Source organism: Eriocheir sinensis, unplaced genomic scaffold (genome assembly GCF_024679095.1).
Source record: "Eriocheir sinensis breed Jianghai 21 unplaced genomic scaffold, ASM2467909v1 Scaffold648, whole genome shotgun sequence".
In the NCBI taxonomy this organism is placed as follows: Eukaryota; Metazoa; Arthropoda; class Malacostraca; order Decapoda; family Varunidae; genus Eriocheir; species Eriocheir sinensis.
In genome coordinates, this window is record NW_026111996.1 from 169,225 (window position 1) to 188,105 (window position 18,881).

The 18,881-nt window shown below is 40.4% G+C and overlaps 1 long non-coding RNA gene across 2 annotated transcripts; it reads left to right on the forward strand.

The window, feature by feature from the left end:
* The first annotated feature begins 638 nt into the window (after window positions 1–638).
* On the forward strand, window positions 639–17,814 carry LOC126993638 (uncharacterized). 2 transcript variants are annotated; one of them, XR_007748091.1, is made up of 3 exons: window positions 639–790; window positions 11,512–11,553; window positions 11,989–12,730. It is a non-coding gene; the product is annotated as an uncharacterized LOC126993638 (long non-coding RNA). The 2 variants fall into 2 exon arrangements; XR_007748092.1 differs by lacking the exon at window positions 639–790 and adding an exon at window positions 17,457–17,814 and having other exon boundaries at window positions 11,482–11,553; window positions 11,989–12,114.
* Window positions 17,815–18,881: the final 1,067 nt, after the last annotated feature.

Genomic DNA, 18,881 nt, shown 5'->3' on the forward strand with positions numbered 1-18,881 from the left:
ACAAGGGGTGCATGTTATCTCATTTATCACATTTACCAACATACAAGGGGTGCAGGTTATCTCATTTACCGACATACAAGGGGTGCAGGTTATCTCATTTATCACATTTACCGACATACAAGGGGTGTAGGTTATCTCATTTATCACATTTACCGATATACAAGGGGTGTAGGTTATCTCATTTATCACATTTACCGACATACAAGAGGAGCAGGTTATCTCATTTATCACATTTACTGACATACAAGGTGAGCAGGTTATCTCATTTATCACATTTACCGACATACAAGAGGAGCAGGTTATCTCATTTATCGCATTTACCGACATACAAGGGGTGGAGGTTATCTCATTTATCACATTTACCGACATACAAGGGGTGGAGGTTATCTCATTTATCACATTTACAGACATACAAGGGGTGGAGGTTATCTCATTTATCACATTTACCGACATACAAGGGGTGCAGGTTATCTCATTTATCACATTTACCGACATACAAGGGGTGTAGGTTATCTCATTTATCACATTTACCTACATACACGGGTGCAGGTTATCTCATTTATCATATTTACTGACATACAAGGGTTATCTCATTTATCACATTTACGTTATCTCATTTATGGTTATCTCATTTATCACATTTACAGACATACAAGGGGTGCAGGTTATCTCATTTATCACATTTACCGACATACAAGAGGAGCAGGTTATCTCATTTATCACATTTACCGACATACAAGGGGTGGAGGTTATCTCATTTATCACATTTACCGACATACAAGGGGTGGAGGTTATCTCATTTATCACATTTACAGACATACAAGGTGAGCAGGTTATCTAATTTATCACATTTACCGGTTATCTCATTTATCACATTTACCGACATACAAGGTGAGCAGGTTATCTCATTTATCACATTTACCGACATACAAGGTGAGCAGGTTATCTCATTTATCACATTTACCGACATACAAGGTGAGCAGGTTATCTCATTTATCACATTTACCGACATACAAGGTGAGCAGGTTATCTCATTTATCACATTTACCGACATACCTCATTTACCTCATTTACTGACATACAAAGTGTGCAGGAAGAAACTTTCATATTTCAAGCAATTTTCAAATTAAAAATATACGTCAACATTTACTAAAAAAAAAAAAAAAAAAAACAGAAAACAGAAAACCTTATTCCCGAAAACCGATAACTGATAATGAAAAACCTTAACGGGGATAACCGATATTCATAACTAGAGACACAAGTATAGGCGATAACCGATATAAATCCACAATTCCGATACTAGCTAGCGATAAGTCCGATAGGCGAAAACGATACTATATTGATATTTCAGATCGAACAACATTGATGAATTTAAATTTTCATTATCTGTATTTTAGGATACTTACAAAACCTTAAAACCACACGTTGACACGTACACATGGACGGTAATACTAGAAATGCCTGAACCGGTGTTGTGTTATTTGGCGTCTCCACCGTCAAAAATTGTTTACAAACACTGGTCTCTCGTGAACGGTGCATGCTCAGACCAGCAAGCGTAGACCTGTACAGTCTCACAAAGCTTTTAAACCGTAATTAAGAGTTGCTGGAAGGCTGAATCAGACATATAGTACCACTACCACCATGTTTAAATCAATGTTTGTAACCAAAGCTTTTGACGGTGAGACACCAAATAACACAACACCGGTACCTTCAGTATCATGGCATGGTCACAAACGAATAGAGAAGATCAAATTTGAGGCAGTGAATAATCATTTTGGGGGGCAAAGTTAAATGATTTTTCTCTATGATATATTGATTTTTGAGTATCATAAAAAAATAACCTAGTGTTTTAATTTTCATGATCTAAGTATGAAATCTCATCACCGAAGATATTTCATACCCCGAAGTTTTTTCATACAACACCGGGCCACGCATGCGCAGTAGGGAGACAACGTTTTTTTCTTCTGAAAGGCGGAAAAAAAAGTACCGATTATCGCTAGTTTGGTTACAAAAGTAACGAAGATACCGATATATATTTAAATAAGTAGCGGATGGTCGATAATCCGATTTTGTTATCAGCGATAAAGTATCGCGATAACGCCCAGCTAAGGTCATATTACTGTATTTCTTATATAGGATGAGGTCATCTATGATGTGATCTCAATCTGAGATGAATATAGTATGACAAAATGTCGCTGTGAATCTATCTATCTGTATATTGAGGCTGTTTCCCCCATAAAAGGAGTGACTCCACGCTCTCCAAAACCACAAATCTCCTGAACTGTGGCCCCATCACCGGATGCAGTTTAATGTCCGACCCAGGATAATTACTAATATTTCCTATTACATATATTTCACAGATGTGAAAGTAAGAAAGAGTAGTTACCAACAGCAAGATGAAGGCAGTCAGTCTGATACCCTACATATAGCTAGCAGCAGTGACAGTCAACACAGCAGTTTGGACCTGCATGACAACCACAGCCTAAGGAACAGATCTGACCGACAGACAAGACATGACAGCAGTGACCAACAAAGCAGACATGACAGCAGCGATTGACACAGCAGACATGACAGCAGTGACCGACACAGCAGACATGACAGCAGCAATTGACACAGCAGACATGACAGCAGTGACCGACACAGCAGACATGACAGCAGCAATTGACACAGCAGACATGACAGCAGTGACCAACACAAAAGACATGACAGTCGTGACCGACGCAGACATGACAGTCGTGACCGACACAACAGACATGACACAAGTGACTAACACAAAACACATGACAGTCGTGACAGACGCAGCAGACATGACAGCAGTGACCGACACAAAAGACATGATAGGCATGACCGATGCAGCAGACATGACAGTCGTGACTAACACAACAGACATGACAGTCGTGACCAACGCAACAGACATGACAGAAGTGACCGACGCAGCAGACATGACAGTCGTGACCAAAACAACAGACATGACAGACGTGACCAACACAACAGACATGGCAGCAGTGACCGACGCAGCAGACATGACAGCAGTGACCAACACAACAGACATGACAGTCGTGACCAACACAATAGACATGGCAGTAGTGACCGACGCAGCAGACATGACAGTCGTGACCAACACAACAGACATGACAGTCGTGACCAACACAACAGACATGGCAGCAGTGACCGACGCAGCAGACATGACAGTCATGACCAATACAACAGACATGGTAGCAGTGACCGACGCAGCAGACATGACAGTCCTGACCAACACAACAGACATGACAGTCGTGACCAACACAACAGACATGACAGCAGTGACCGACGCAGCAGACATGACAGTCATGAAGAATACAACAGACATGGTAGCAGTGACCGACGCAGCAGACATGACAGTCGTGACCAATACAACAGACATGGCAGCAGTGACCGACGCAGCAGACATGACAGTCGTGACCAACACAACAGACATGACAGCAGTGACCGACGCAGCAGACATGACAGTCATGACCGACACAACAGACATGACAGTCGTGACCAACACAACAGACATGACAGTCGTGACCAACACAACAGACATGACAGTCGTGACCGACGCAGCAGACATGACAGTCGTGACCAACACAACAGACATGACAGTCGTGACCAACACAACAGACATGACAGTCGTGACCGACGCAGCAGACATGACAGTCATGACCAACACAACAGACATGACAGTCGTGACCAACACAACAGACATGACAGTCGTGACCAACACAACAGACATGACAGTCGTGACCAACACAACAGACATGACAGTCGTGACCAACACAACAGACATGACAGTCGTGACCAACACAACAGACATGGCAGCAGTGACCAACACAACAGACATGACAGTCGTGACCAACACAACAGACATGACAGTCGTGACCAACACAACAGACATGGCAGCAGTGACCGACACAGCAGACATGACAGTCGTGACCAACACAACAGACATGACAGTCGTGACCAACACAACAGACATGGCAGCAGTGACCGACACAACAGACATGACAGTCGTGACCGACACAACAGACATGACAGTCATGACCGACACAACAGACATGACAGCAGTGACCGACACAGCAGGCATGACAGTCGTGACCAACACAACAGACATGACAACAGTGACCAACGCAGCAGACATGACAGCAGTGACCGACAAGTGAGCGATTGGATTCAGAATCTGTCTAGTGAAGACCTTGATGATGTTCAACCCTTGAACCAAGGAGAAAACCGTCAGAGTGGATTTCCTATGGATCGGGCAAGGAAGTTGAAAAGTTTTTGTGCACTGAGTAGTGCTCAAGTGTTTTAAACACTGAACAGTGTAGTGCTTTTCATTAGGTGTTCCAATTCTTCTTGTACGAATATATTGTAAAGGTACTGAGTTATGTTGTCCTAACAGTTTTACGTTCTTTCTGGTTGCATTCATTGTGATCACAATTTTCGGTAACCTGACATTACAGTGAGTGTACCAAAGTCCTGCTGTCTTTCACTTAGTGGCACCACTCATCATCTACCTGCAGGTTCCAAAGATTACACAAGTGTCCTATACCATGTACTTACAGCATCATGTAGTTTACAATGCTATGATTTTCACGATGTATCCTGTAAATACTTTTTTTTTAATCTGTCCAACAGTATAAAAATTAAATGGAGATGTAGCAACAATGTAACATAACAGGGATTTGGAAAGTATTACAATACTGACAGTTTAAATATTACTGTTCAGCTTCTCTAGCCATTCCTTGTTCACAGGGTAAAGAGACTATCTTCAGATCACAGTCAAGCTTAACTTTAAAGGCATATGCAAACCCCCTCCCCACTTTATCTTGGACAGATGAGAAAAGCAAAGTATAGACAGTGATGGATTTATAAAACATGATTGAGGATTATACTTAACCATGCTTAGGGATATTTGATTTCAGTTAACAAATCTGAAGGAATTTAACTGCATGTATGGAAATTTCCATGTAATTACTGCAAAAATCATTATCAATAGATTATTATTGGATTTGTGTTGTGATTTGAAAGGAGTTATGATATTAAGTTAATAAATTATTAGCATTAATCTGTATAATATAGGTACTAGTTCATATAAATATTTGGTGGAGAGTGGATTGTTAATTTGTGAGGGTATGTGTAAGTAGGAAGATTAAATAAATAAGAGTGTAGCTCTAAATAGTTTCCACACCATAATTAATATGGTCCACTCACTCAGATTCACCACATTTGGATAACAATATCTGAGGTGGATTGAAAATATGCCTGTTCTAAAATGCCAAGTGTATGTCAAAACTTCTTTCCCTCACTTTTTTTTCCAGAATTCCAGAGGCGAGTCATTCATTTGTCGCTGGATATGAGGACCTCTTTGCAAACTCTTACTGGCTCTACACCAAGTGACAATGATATATCAATTCAACAGCTGGACTCTATGGGGGATGCAGAGGCATTTGAAAATGAATTGGCAACACCCTCTTTTCGCTAAGAAATGACAGAAAAATTTGTCCACATAGGTGGAATTTCAGTGAAGGATATGATATCAAAGGTATTGATTGTGCAGCATTATGTCGAAGAAGTTGATGTGTAAGTACAACATGTATGGACAACGGGGCAGAGTGGCTTTTAAAAATACAAGATTGTGCAGTGTCATCACAGACTGTTATGAAGAAATTCAGAGATGTGAGTTTAACAGAAATACAGAAGATGATTGCAATAAAATTGTGTAATGCCCCCAAATTGAAGTAAAGTGGAAACTAAATCATGTAGGGTAGTGGGCAAATAGTGATGCTGGGTCAGGGGATACCATAAAATCAGGTAACCAGACATTTTTTAGGGCTTTGGCCTATAAATTCTTGTAGAACTACACTATTTGAAACCTGTCCTTACTGTGAAAACTGTTCTATGATCTGTCCAACAGTGTGGTTAGACTCAGGAAAACTGTTGATACCCACATTTTTATTCCAGGTACGGTGTGCAAAAAATGTAGCAACAAGATATGTGTATTCTCAAAGCATGAACAGAAATTTGTATCAGTAATTAAAAGCCACACCTGTAATATCAAGGCATACTGAGTAAAACAGTCCTTAGGTTAGGGCTGAGGAGGTAAAACTAAAATCTGAAATCTGCCACAAAATGGTTGTTGATAATGAAACTGGCTTTATAATGCTATCCAAGAGCTCAGCTGGAGTCGGAGTCAATGTAATTTTACTGACTCCTGCCTCCTTTCACCCACTATTGCTGTGACTTGACTGCAGGCCTGCCATGAATAACAGCAAATTGTAAAAATGATGATGTACAGTATTGTATTGTGGCTTTTGTTTCTCCTGATGGATATTAAATTTACACAGTATTATATTGTATTGTGGCTTTTCTTTCTCCTGATGGATATTAAATTTACATAGTATTATATTGTTTCATTGCAAAATCATACTGCAATGCTGTAGTGCTTTATGTGAATTTTCTGTATTGATTATTTCCTAGTTTATCAGCAATGCATAACCTATATTGTTTAAAGATGTAAATGTCATGGTGGGATGTGTGTATTTTCATTCCTAAAATCCTGAGCATTGTATAGAAATATATACATTCACTTCAAGATATTCATGTATGTATTCCTTGTACTACCATCATAGTAGTGCCATAATATATTATGCATTGTAGTACTTATAAGGAATACATATGAATATCCTGCAGTATGTGGATGTATATATTTCTATTCAATACAAGATTTTAAAAATCCAGATATACAAATCTTACCTTGGAATTTATATCTTTAAATAATACAGGAATACAGGACATACACTGCCGATAAGCTAGGAAATTTTCATATTAATACAGAAATTACCCAGGAAATTACACGAGTAATTCAAGTGTTTTGGTCACGTGAAACACTCGTGTTCACGACACGTAAAACTCACGTGAAAATTTCTCGTGAATTTCATGTGTCAAAAACTTGTCAATTCCTTTTTGCGTTTTAGATCAGTTTTTCTTGTGATATTCACGTGTCATATTCACATGAATCTGATCAGATTTATCTGAGTTTTGCCCACTGGGTATGGGGTTAAGGGCAATTTTGGGGTACCATCCAATTTCTGCTGAACAAAATTATTTGCAACGAGTGACATGCGACATACAAAACTCCTTCAAGTATCGGTAGTATCGGCAGAAAGTCAGCCGATACCAATACTCTTAATTAAAATGTGCCGATACATCGATACCGATACGTCGGTACAACCCTACTCTGCTGTTCAATACCGTAAAATGGGGTGACTTCAGACTTGTGGATGACTTCAGACATTTCCGGATAAAATGTTATTGAGTTATAGTACAGTCGTCCCTCAAATAGTAGAGTTTCCAATACTACGGTTTTGGATTTATACGGATTGTCATAGACTACGCTTCTCCATTACCACATAACATAACATGGGACCCAAGAGACAATTAAGCCAAAACACCTGCTGAATGCACCCCAAAGCATTCGAGAAAGCTATTCACCTTGCAGAAGAATTCAGATTTAGAAGAAGTTACGTTTTGGTACGAGTTAAGTTGCGGTAGGGAGAGCTTCCACGTGAATCGGGTCCCGCCTGGCTCAGCTTCTACTCGCCGGCCAAATTTGCCAGTTATGCATAATAGCATTTTCTGCTGCAGTGTTACCACGCTGGGCAACGGAGCCATCCTGGCAGTGCTCCCTTCCACATTGTCAGCGAGCGAGCCATGTCATACACTCACACTCTCTTGCTCTCTACCACAATTTTTATTGTTCTCTAATTCATACTTGAAATAAGATATGAAACAGTAATTGTGGAGATTGACTCCGCGCCTCCAAAATACGACATTACGCCTCCATATTATATAGTTAAGGGACGCATATTTAAACTACTCCAACTGAATTTTAAATATCCTGACCTCTAACTGGGGGGGCATTGCCTCCTTCGACACCCCTATCGTGGTAACACTGCACTGTGACTGCAGCAGAAAATGCATAACTGGCAACCTGGGCCCATGGGTAACAGCTAGCTGAGCCAGGCCGGACTCGGATTCCATAGGAGTGCCCAGGAGTGTTTCTAGGGGGGGGGGACTAATTTTATACGGATTTTCAAATAGTACAGGGGTCCTGGGTCCCTAACCCCCGTACTATTTGAGGGACAACTGTATAGAGAAATTAAGGCATGGTAGTGAAAAAAAAAAAAAAAATGTGCATTTTAATAAAAAAAAAAAGGAGTGATGTGGCTATAATGTGGATACAATCATACTGCTGACCCATTTACACAATTTATGTAAACATTCATTGAAGGCGTTATGAAATAAAGCATGTTTTTTCTCATCCGTCAAACTTCTGTTGAGCGTAACAGGCGGGAAGGTGTGAAGACATGGGACCAATGCGAGAATGTACCAAAAACATCTGGGACACCATACACACGTTTACTTTTGCTTCTGTGTCCATGTTTCAATACCCACAGGCCTAACAGCAAAATATTTTCTTTTTTCAGATTTAATGGGGAGACTTTGGCCATGATTTGGGGTGACTTTTATTCATGCTCCAAATTTCATATGTCGCTACTGATTACAACAAGTTTTAAGCCATAAACTCAATATAATCATCATGTATTAGTGAGTGTGTGTGTGTGTGTGTGTGTGTGTGTAAGAGAGAGAGAGAGAGAGAGAGAGAGAGAGAGAGAGAGAGAGAGAGAGAGGGAGATCTTTTCTCTCTTCTCTTCCGAAATAGTAACCACACATCATGGAATGGGAAACCTCTGCAGAGGATGCAGGAGGAAAAGGATCTTGGAGTCACTATCAGAAGTGACCCGACACGTGAATCACAGTAAAAAAGGCATATAACAAAGCCAGCGCTATGATCGGGTTCATAGCGAGGAACTTCGAGTGTAAACGCCAGACGTGATGTTATCCTCGTATAATAACATAACAAGACCGCACCTCGAGTATGCAGAACAGTTCTGGTCTCCTAATTACAGAAAGGATGTTGATTTACTGGGAAGGATTCAACGACGTGCCACGAAGATGATTCCAACCTTAACCCTTTCCTTGTGCGAAGTGTGAACGTGACTATCCCCTCAGGCACAGTCAGGCAGCCCAATTGGGGTCTCTTTAACCTCTATATCTCAAAACTATTCATCACGGCTAAAAAAAACAAACAAAACACAAAACAACATTGGAAAGAATAGGTCCAGATCTATAGGAGTCGGTTATGTATGCCTCTCTTGCGAACGTACATGCCCGTTTAGGGTGTGTTGAATGTTAACACTTATGTCGGTGCGTGATGATCAGCCATATTGAGGGAACTGCGGACATTTTTTTCTTCAGATTCTGGCAAGGGAGCATTGCCAACTGCAATATTTACAACTATTTGGTCAAAGAATCAGTCGGTGACAGGTGAAGCTATGCAAAAATGCCGCTATATTGGGCAAGAACATCCACCAGTCACTCATCTGCAGATTTGCTGCGCTGGGCTGATATGATTTTCCACCAAATTTAGTGAAGAATCCACTCAATTGGCAATCCTGTGTTGTGAGAATTAATGTTGCAACATTCTCATACGCGGGAGATTTGAGTGCGGGTGGAGGTCGCAGCGGGCGTTTAGCGCCACCAGCAAATACGCCTAACGCCTGCTGCAAGCGTTTAGCAATGAAAGGGATAAGGGCCCAACCGCAAGAGGAATGACTCAAGCAACTCAATCTCTTTACATTGGAGAAAAGACGCCTACGAGGGCATATGATTCAAGTCTTCAAGTACCTGAAAAAGTTCAGTAACATTGATTACTCCAAATTCTTTGAGCTGCAAACCAACTCAATAACTAGAAATAACGGTTTACCCATTCAGTCGAGTCGATGTAACACGGACATTGGAAGGAGTTTCTTTTCAAACCGAGTCATCCGCCACTGGAACAATCTTCCCTCAGAAGTACTAAATTCGAATACCATCAACTCCTTTATATATCGAATCAACTGTCATTTCGCTGCGTCAGGAGTAAATTGAATATCAAGGTGCTTTCATCTGCTCCTCAAGCCCCAAGTGGCTGTCGAGCAGATTAAATCACTAAGGCAGGCAACCTGGTAATGAGCCAATAGGTTTTCTCTTGCCTGCATTTCTATGTTTCCATGTTTGATCTCTCTCTCTCTCTCTCTCTCTCTCTCTCTCTCTCTCTCTCTCTCTCTGAATTCCACACACATACATATATATTTCTTTCTCATTATTTTTGTTATTTTCTGTTAGAAGTGATTGTTATTGTCAAGTACAAATGCGCGCAAGACACACTTACGTTATTACCAGTGGTGGGCACCGATCACTTTTTAGCTGTTCCGATCTCCGATCATCCAAACAGTTTGGGCAACTGATCCGATTCCGATCACCCGATCATTTTTTAAGTACTGCTGTTCCGATCACCATTCCGATCATCCGATCATTAAAACTTATTATAATTAGTATTATTTTTTTAAATAATAATTACAAGAAACACCTATTATAGGCGTTCTTTAAGTAATACTTTCAAATAAGTAATAACTTAAATATCTGCTGATAAATATTCTTATTTTTCCTCTTTCTTTTGGTATATAGGACATTGTATAGAAGAAATGTTATCTTAACTTCTTATTTTATGCATTTATATAAGTCTTATATACCTCATTTATCACATTTACCGACATACAAGGGGTGTAGGGTACTTTATTTATCACATTTACCGACATACAAGGGGTGTAGGGTACCTTATTTATCACATTTACCGACATACAAGGGGTGTAGGGTACCTTATTTATCACATTTACCGACATACAAGGGGTGTAGGGTACCTTATTTATCACATTTACCGACATACAAGGGGTGTAGGGTACCTTATTTATCACATTTACCGACATACAAGGGGTGTAGGGTACCTTATTTATCACATTTACCGACATACAAGGGGTGTAGGGTACCTTATTTATCACATTTACCGACATACAAGGGGTGTAGGGTACCTTATTTATCACTTTTACCGACATACAAGGAGTGTAGGGTACCTTATTTATCACTTTTACCGACATACAAGGGGTGTAGGGTACCTTATTTATCACATTTACCGACATACAAGGGGTGTAGGGTACCTTATTTATCACATTTACCGACATACAAGGGGTGTAGGGTACCTCATTCATTACATTACTGACATTCAATGGGTGTAGGGTATCCCATTAATCACATTTACCGAGCTACAAGAGGTGCAGGTTATCTCATTTGTCACATTTACCAACTTATAAGTGGTGTAGGTTATCTCATTTACTGACATACAAGGGGTTCAGGTTATCTCATCACATTTACCGACATACAAGGGGTGGAGGTTATCTCATTTATCACATTTACAGACATACAAGGGGTGGAGGTTATCTCATTTATCACATTTACTGACATACAAGGGGTGCAGGTTATCTCATCACATTTACCGACATACAAGGGGTGGAGGTTATCTCATTTATCACATTTACAGACATACAAGGGGTGGAGGTTATCTCATTTATCACATTTACCGACATACAAGGGGTGGAGGTTATCTCATTTATCACATTTACAGACATACAAGGGGTGTAGGTTATCTCATTTATCACATTTACCGACATACAAGGTGAGCAGGTTATCTCATTTATCACATTTACCGACATACAAGGGGTGTAGGTTATCTCATTTATCACATTTACCGACATACAAGGGGTGTAGGGTACCTCATTCATTACATTACTGACATTCAATGGGTGTAGGGTATCCCATTAATCACATTTACCGAGCTACAAGAGGTGCAGGTTATCTCATTTACTGACATACAAGGGGTGCAGGTTATCTCATCACATTTACCGACATACAAGTGGTGTAGGTTATCTCATTTACTGACATACAAGGGGTGCAGGTTATCTCATCACATTTACCGACATACAAGGGGTGGAGGTTATCTCATTTATCACATTTACAGACATACAAGGGGTGGAGGTTATCTCATTTATCACATTTACCGACATACAAGGGGTGGAGGTTATCTCATTTATCACATTTACCGACATACAAGGGGTGCAGGTTATCTCATTTATCACATTTACCGACATACAAGGGGTGGAGGTTATCTCATTTATCACATTTACCGACATACAAGGGGTGTAGGTTATCTCATTTATCACATTTACCAACATACAAGGGGAGGAGGTTATCTCATTTATCACATTTACCGACATACAAGGGGTGGAGGTTATCTCATTTATCACATTTACTGACATACAAGGGGTGCAGGTTATCTCATTTATCACATTTACCAACATACAAGGGGTGGAGGTTATCTCATTTATCACATTTACCAACATACAAGGGGTGGAGGTTATCTCATTTATCACATTTACCAACATACAAGGGGTGGAGGTTATCTCATTTATCACATTTACCGACATACAAGGTGAGCAGGTTATCTCATTTATCACATTTACAGACATACAAGGGGTGTAGGTTATCTCATTTATCACATTTACCGACATAAAAGGGGTGTAGGTTATCTCATTTATCACATTTACCGACATACAAGGTGAGCAGGTTATCTCATTTATCACATTTACCGACATACAAGGGGTGTAGGTTATCTCATTTATCACATTTACCGACATACAAGGTGAGCAGGTTACCTCATTTATCACATTTACCGACATACAAGGTGAGCAGGTTATCTCATTTATCACATTTACTGACATACAAGGTGAGCAGGTTATCTCATTTATCACATTTACCGACATACAAGGTGAGCAGGTTATCTCATTTATCACATTTACCGACATGCCTCATTTACCTCATTTACTGACATACAAAGTGTGCAGGAAGAAACTTTCATATTTCAAGCAATTTTCAAATTAAAAACATACGTCAACATTTACTTTTAAAAAGATTAAAAAAAAAACTCAGGTAAGACATATCGCGATAGGCAGTCGACAAAGACATATGGTACTGTGTCGCAATTCATCCACCCTTTGTTTGTAAACAAATCCCACGCATGCGCAGATTGGATGTCTTAGGATACGTGGATGGCAGATGACACCACACCGTTTAGGACACGTAGCAATGAATTTAAGTTGGATAAGTTCAGGTTCAGTTATTGAATGTCAAACAATCTCACTTCTTGCAGTTACATGCAAGCATTTGCCTAATTTTGCCAATTCACTTCTCCTAATAATGCTGATTGGCTGTGGTGAGTCATGACGTCATGAGTAAGACGCACGGTGATTGGTGGGTTGTGCCTCCCTTGACGAGCCAGTATACAGTTGGGAAAAATGTGGCCGGGAGCCTAACGGGTGGGTGGGGGGGGACGAGGGAAGGCAAAGCCCTCCCCCCCGGTTAAGGTGACGCTTATTGGAGTAACTATTTAGCAACGTGTATAAAAATAATTGTAAGAACTCCGCAGCCACTTGTTGCCGTGACAACACTGACCACTTTTTTATTGTGATCGGTGATCGGAAGTTAGTTTGTGAGGTTCTGATTTCTATAGTCCGATTACCTTTTACAAAGATGATCCAATCTTTGCATTCCGATCACCAAGTGCTGTTCCGATCAGATCGGAAGATCGGACTGATGATCGGAAGTGCCCAGCTCTGGTTATTACACTATAATAACATTGAAGGTCAAATAAGCCAGAGCCAACAATGAACCAAAAATATCAGATGATATTCAATGTGGATGTCAATAGCTGGCCTGTGTGAGAGAGAGGGAGGGGGACAAGAGGGGGAGGGATGGAGCAAGCGAGTGAGAGGGAGAGAGAGGGAGCGAGCTAGGGATGGAGAGAGGGGGGAGGGAGGGAGGAGCGAGCTATACTCGGCTCAACTAAACGTGCGGTTGTGGGCGGGTTCAGCGTCACGGGATCCCTTGTACAGCGTGGCCGCGTCTCCTAGCCATCGATGTAGAAATGTTCTTATATAAGTAAAACCATGGCAAATATGATCAGCAAATATGCATACACACTTATCTTAGTATAATAACATATGAAAAAACAGTTAAATTATTATGGATAAAATATTTATAAGCATATAAAAAGATGTGGCATAAATATTTTAGTGTTGCTAAAAAAAAAATGCTATACTTATTGTTGAGTTTCCCTTACGTTTTGAGATGGGTAAGTAGTTTCACAATTATATTTAGATTATATCGTGAAGGACTGTACGTTAAAATAAGCTGACATAGGTATGAAAAAAAATACATTCAAATCCTTGTAACGGTAACGTTCACTCCTGGCCATCACCCAGACACTCCCAGCATCCACACAGGTGGAGAGATTTTTTGTTTGTATAATTTCCCACAATTTCTGTATTAGAACATATAATAAATCAGGTTGAATAAACGAGAGAGAGAGAGAGAGAGAGAGAGAGAGAGAGAGAGAGAGAGAGAGAGAGAGAGAGAGAGAGAGAGAGAGGCAACCAACGTGGAGTAAAAAATGTGTCAACACTGTACTTCCGCTTATTCCCTAGAGACCTACGTCACAGCCGCACGTTTGGGTGAGCTAGAGTATAGTAAGGAAGAGCGGGAGGAGGGACGGAGATAATCATGGTATACTATTATACCTATATATTGATATTTACATATTAAGATGTATTTGCTTTATCTGAACAATATTGTTTTATTTTCAAGGAGTCATTATAGACATTTCATAAAGGAAAAATGCGTGTTTCCTGTGTTACAAAAGTTCCTACACGTTCTGTGTACCTGAATAACTTGTGATAAAACACTGACTATCACTTTATTGTTTAGTGTGCATATTATGTGTTCAATGTCAGAAAAGGAGTGCAAAATTACTTTTAATCTTTATTTATTCCTTCAGGAGCCAGAAATATATGTTTTTGATAGTTTGATTTTTGAAAAACTTCCCTCAGTGTCCGAGGTCGCCTCAGCAACGTCTGAAGCCATCCTCAAATGCGGCCACTCCCAGTTAAAGGGAAAGAGAATAAGTGCACGAAGTCACCTCACACCTGTCCGAAGTGACCGCCGATCTATTATGACTTTGGACACCATTATATACGTGATTTAACAAGAAAGCATAGACCTGGAATTTTTTCAGCTTGACCACCATATACCTACGTTCTTAAGCCATACTTTCACGTAAAAAAAAAAATCTTTTAAAGGCATACTATACTGAGTTACTGCTTAGAACAGATCAAAATCGTCCGAAGCCACCCCACTGTATGGTACACATGCACACTCGGGGAATTCACAGCAGGAAAAACATTAATTTGCCTGGTTTAGTTCTAGTTTGCCCACTTGTGATGTTTGTGAGTGGTGAGTGAACTATAGAAACAGTAGGCAAGTTGAACCTTTCTGCGAGCTATTTAGCGCCTGCGGTGGCGGGTGCACAACAGGCATTGAAAAGTCAATCATTTAGTGATTTCCAGAGAAAATACTATTTCTATGATATTCAGCATCATATTTTGTCCAGAAACAAGCAGTCAGCATCTCAAATTAGTAGGCTACCCTCTTGTGAATAATACCCAAAATGCATAATAATAATAGTAATTCCTTCACAATGCTTCATTATTACAAATAGTGGCTTGGAGTGGTGCCCCCTAAGATTAGCCTAAACAAATAAGCCCTCACAAGCCAGCAGAGGCCCAATGGACATACTTCTGGACTTTAACTGAAGGCTTCCCCTCCCCAAAACCCCCTTTGTTTTAACTGGAGAAACCTAATACCACTTCCTTATCTTAATTCAACCAAACCTAACCTCCTCCTAATGGAAGTGATATGGGTAGACAAAGACCAGAAGAAAACATCTGAATTAACTTACCTAGCTGTTTGGCAGGGTTACTCTGCAGCAGCTGGATGAGGTCTGGCGGTGGGACGAGCAGGGAAAGGGTGATGGCACCAGCGGGGCGGGGTGAGACGAGCAGGGAGAGGGTGATGGCACCAGCGGGGCGGGGCTCGGCTCACCCCTGCAAGAAACTTCGACAGGGCTGGAGAGGGTGATGGCACCAGCGGGGCGGGGCGGGGTGAGACAAGCAGGGAGAGGGTGATGGCACCAGCGGGGCGGGGCTCGGCTCACCCCTGCAAGAAACTTCGACAGGGCTGGAGAGGGTGATGGCACCAGCGGGGCGGGGCGGGGTGAGACAAGCAGGGAGAGGGTGATGGCACCAGCGGGGCGGGGCTCGGCTCACCCCGGGGAACAGTTGTCCAAAACGCCAAATTCCCAGCCAAAAACCTACGGATTTGAAAACATGGGTTTCGCACAACTGTTATATGTTTTATTATCATTATTATCATTATCATTATTAGTATTAGTATTATAATTATTAGTATTATTAGTAGTAGTGGAATAATCATCATCATCATTATTATCACATTATCATTATTATTGTTTTTATTTAACCCCAGCAGCGCAGGCGGCGAACATCATATGCCGCAGTGTTGTACCTTTCACCAGCGCTGGCGGCATACGCTGCGATATTTCGCCCTCTCCAGCAAATTTCCAGGACTTTTCTGCCCTCCTATTTGGAGTTGGTGTCACTCCCATATGTCAGAGGAATAATTGCCTGGCTCGGGAATAGCTCATCTGTGTACCTAGCTGCCCTGGTGTCACATGCTCAAAGTGTCACGCAAAAAAAAGTTGGAAACTACGTAAATTTTTGCAAATACATATTTTTACCTATACTTGGTTTGGTGGAGCTGACAACTTAAGCTATTCCCCGATGCAGTTTTGATACAAAGAGATGGCATATCAACATCATATATGAGAAAATTCAGGGAATGGGCTATTTAGTAAAAGCTACCACCTCACTGCCATGAGCCAATTGTACAAAGATGTATCTGTCCACCTCTACTTACTAGTGTCATTACTACATGAGATATCAGATTATGTTCCTGATACACAGATTTGGCATATCTAAGTGATTTATGGGAATTTTTTTACAATTAGAAGTGTGTACTTACAACTAAGACACCATATCTCATTTATCACATTTACCGACATACAAGGGGTGCATGTTATCTCATTTATCACATTTACCAACATACAAGGGGTGCAGGTTATCTCATTTATCACATTTACCGACATACAAGGGGTGCATGTTATCTCATTTATCACATTTACCAACATACAAGGGGTGCAGGTTATCTCATTTATCACATTTACCGACATACAAGGGGTGCAGGTTATCTCATTTATCACATTTACCGACATACAAGGGGTGTAGGTTATCTCATTTATCACATTTACTGACATACAAGGGGTGCAGGTTATCTCATTTATCACATTTACCAACATACACGGGGTGTAGGTTATCTCATTTATCACATTTACCGACATACAAGGGGTGGAGGTTATCTCATTTATCACATTTACCGACATACAAGAGGAGCAGGTTATCTCATTTATCACATTTACCGACATACAAGGTGAGCAGGTTATCTCATTTATCACATTTACCGACATACAAAGGGTGGAGGTTATCTCATTTATCACATTTACCGACATACAAGGGGTGCAGGTTATCTCATTTATCACATTTACCGACATACAAGGGGTGCAGGTTATCTCATTTATCACATTTACCGACATACAAGAGGTGCAGGTTATCTCATTTATCACATTTACCGACATACAAGGGGTGCAGGTTATCTCATTTATCACATTTACCGACATACAAGAGGAGCAGGTTATCTCATTTATCACATTTACCGACATACAAGGTGAGCAGGTTATCTCATTTATCACATTTACCGACATACCTCCTTTACCTCATTTACTGACATACAAAGTGTGCAGGAAGAAACTTTCATATTTCAAGCAATTTTCAAATTAAAAACATACGTCAACATTTACTAAAAAAAAAAAAAAAAAAAAAAAAAAAAACATTCCCGATAACCGATAACTGATAATGAAAAACCTTAACGGGGATAACCGATATTCATAACTAGAGACACAAGTATAGGCGATAACCGATATAAATCCACAATTCCGATACTAGCTAGCGATAAGTCCGATAGGCGAAAACGATACTATATTGATATTTCAGATCGAACAACATTGATGAATTTAAATTTTCATTATCTGTATTTTAGGATACTTACAAAACCTTAAAACCACACGTTGACACGTACACATGGACGGTAATACTAGAAATGCCTGAACCGGTGTTGTGTTATTTGGCGTCTCCACCGTCAAAAATTGTTTACAAACACTGGTCTCTCGTGAACGGTGCATGCTCAGACCAGCAAGCGTAGACCTGTACAGTCTCACAAAGCTTTTAAACCGTAATTAAGAGTTGCTGGAAGGCTGAATCAGACATATAGTACCACTACCACCATCCTCGCTGTTTCTAGAACGACACTCTGTATGAGTTGTATTTATATGTACAGAGTGTCGTTCTAGAAACAGCGAGGATGGTGGTACTGTATGTTTGATTCAGCTTTCCAGCAACTCTTAATGTGTTAAAAAAGCATTGTGAGACTGTACAGGTCTACACTTAATGGTCTGATCATGCGCAGTTCACGAGAGACCAATGTTTGTAAACAAAAGCGCCAGCTTTTGACGGTGAGACACCAAATAACACAACACCGGGTACCTTCAGTATCATGGCATGGTCACAAACGAATATGGAATATCAAATTTGAGGCAGTGAATAATCATTTTTGGGGGCAAAGTTAAATGATTTTTCTCTATGATATATTGATTTTTGAGTATCATAAAAAAATAACCTAGTGTTTTAATTTTCATGATCTAAGTATGAAATCTCATCACCGAAGATATTTCATACCCCGAAGTTTTTTCATAGAACACCGGGCCACGCATGCGCAGTAGGGAGACGTTTTTTTTTTCTGAAAGGCGGAAAAAAAAGTAGCGATTATCGCTAGTTTGGTTACAAAAGTAA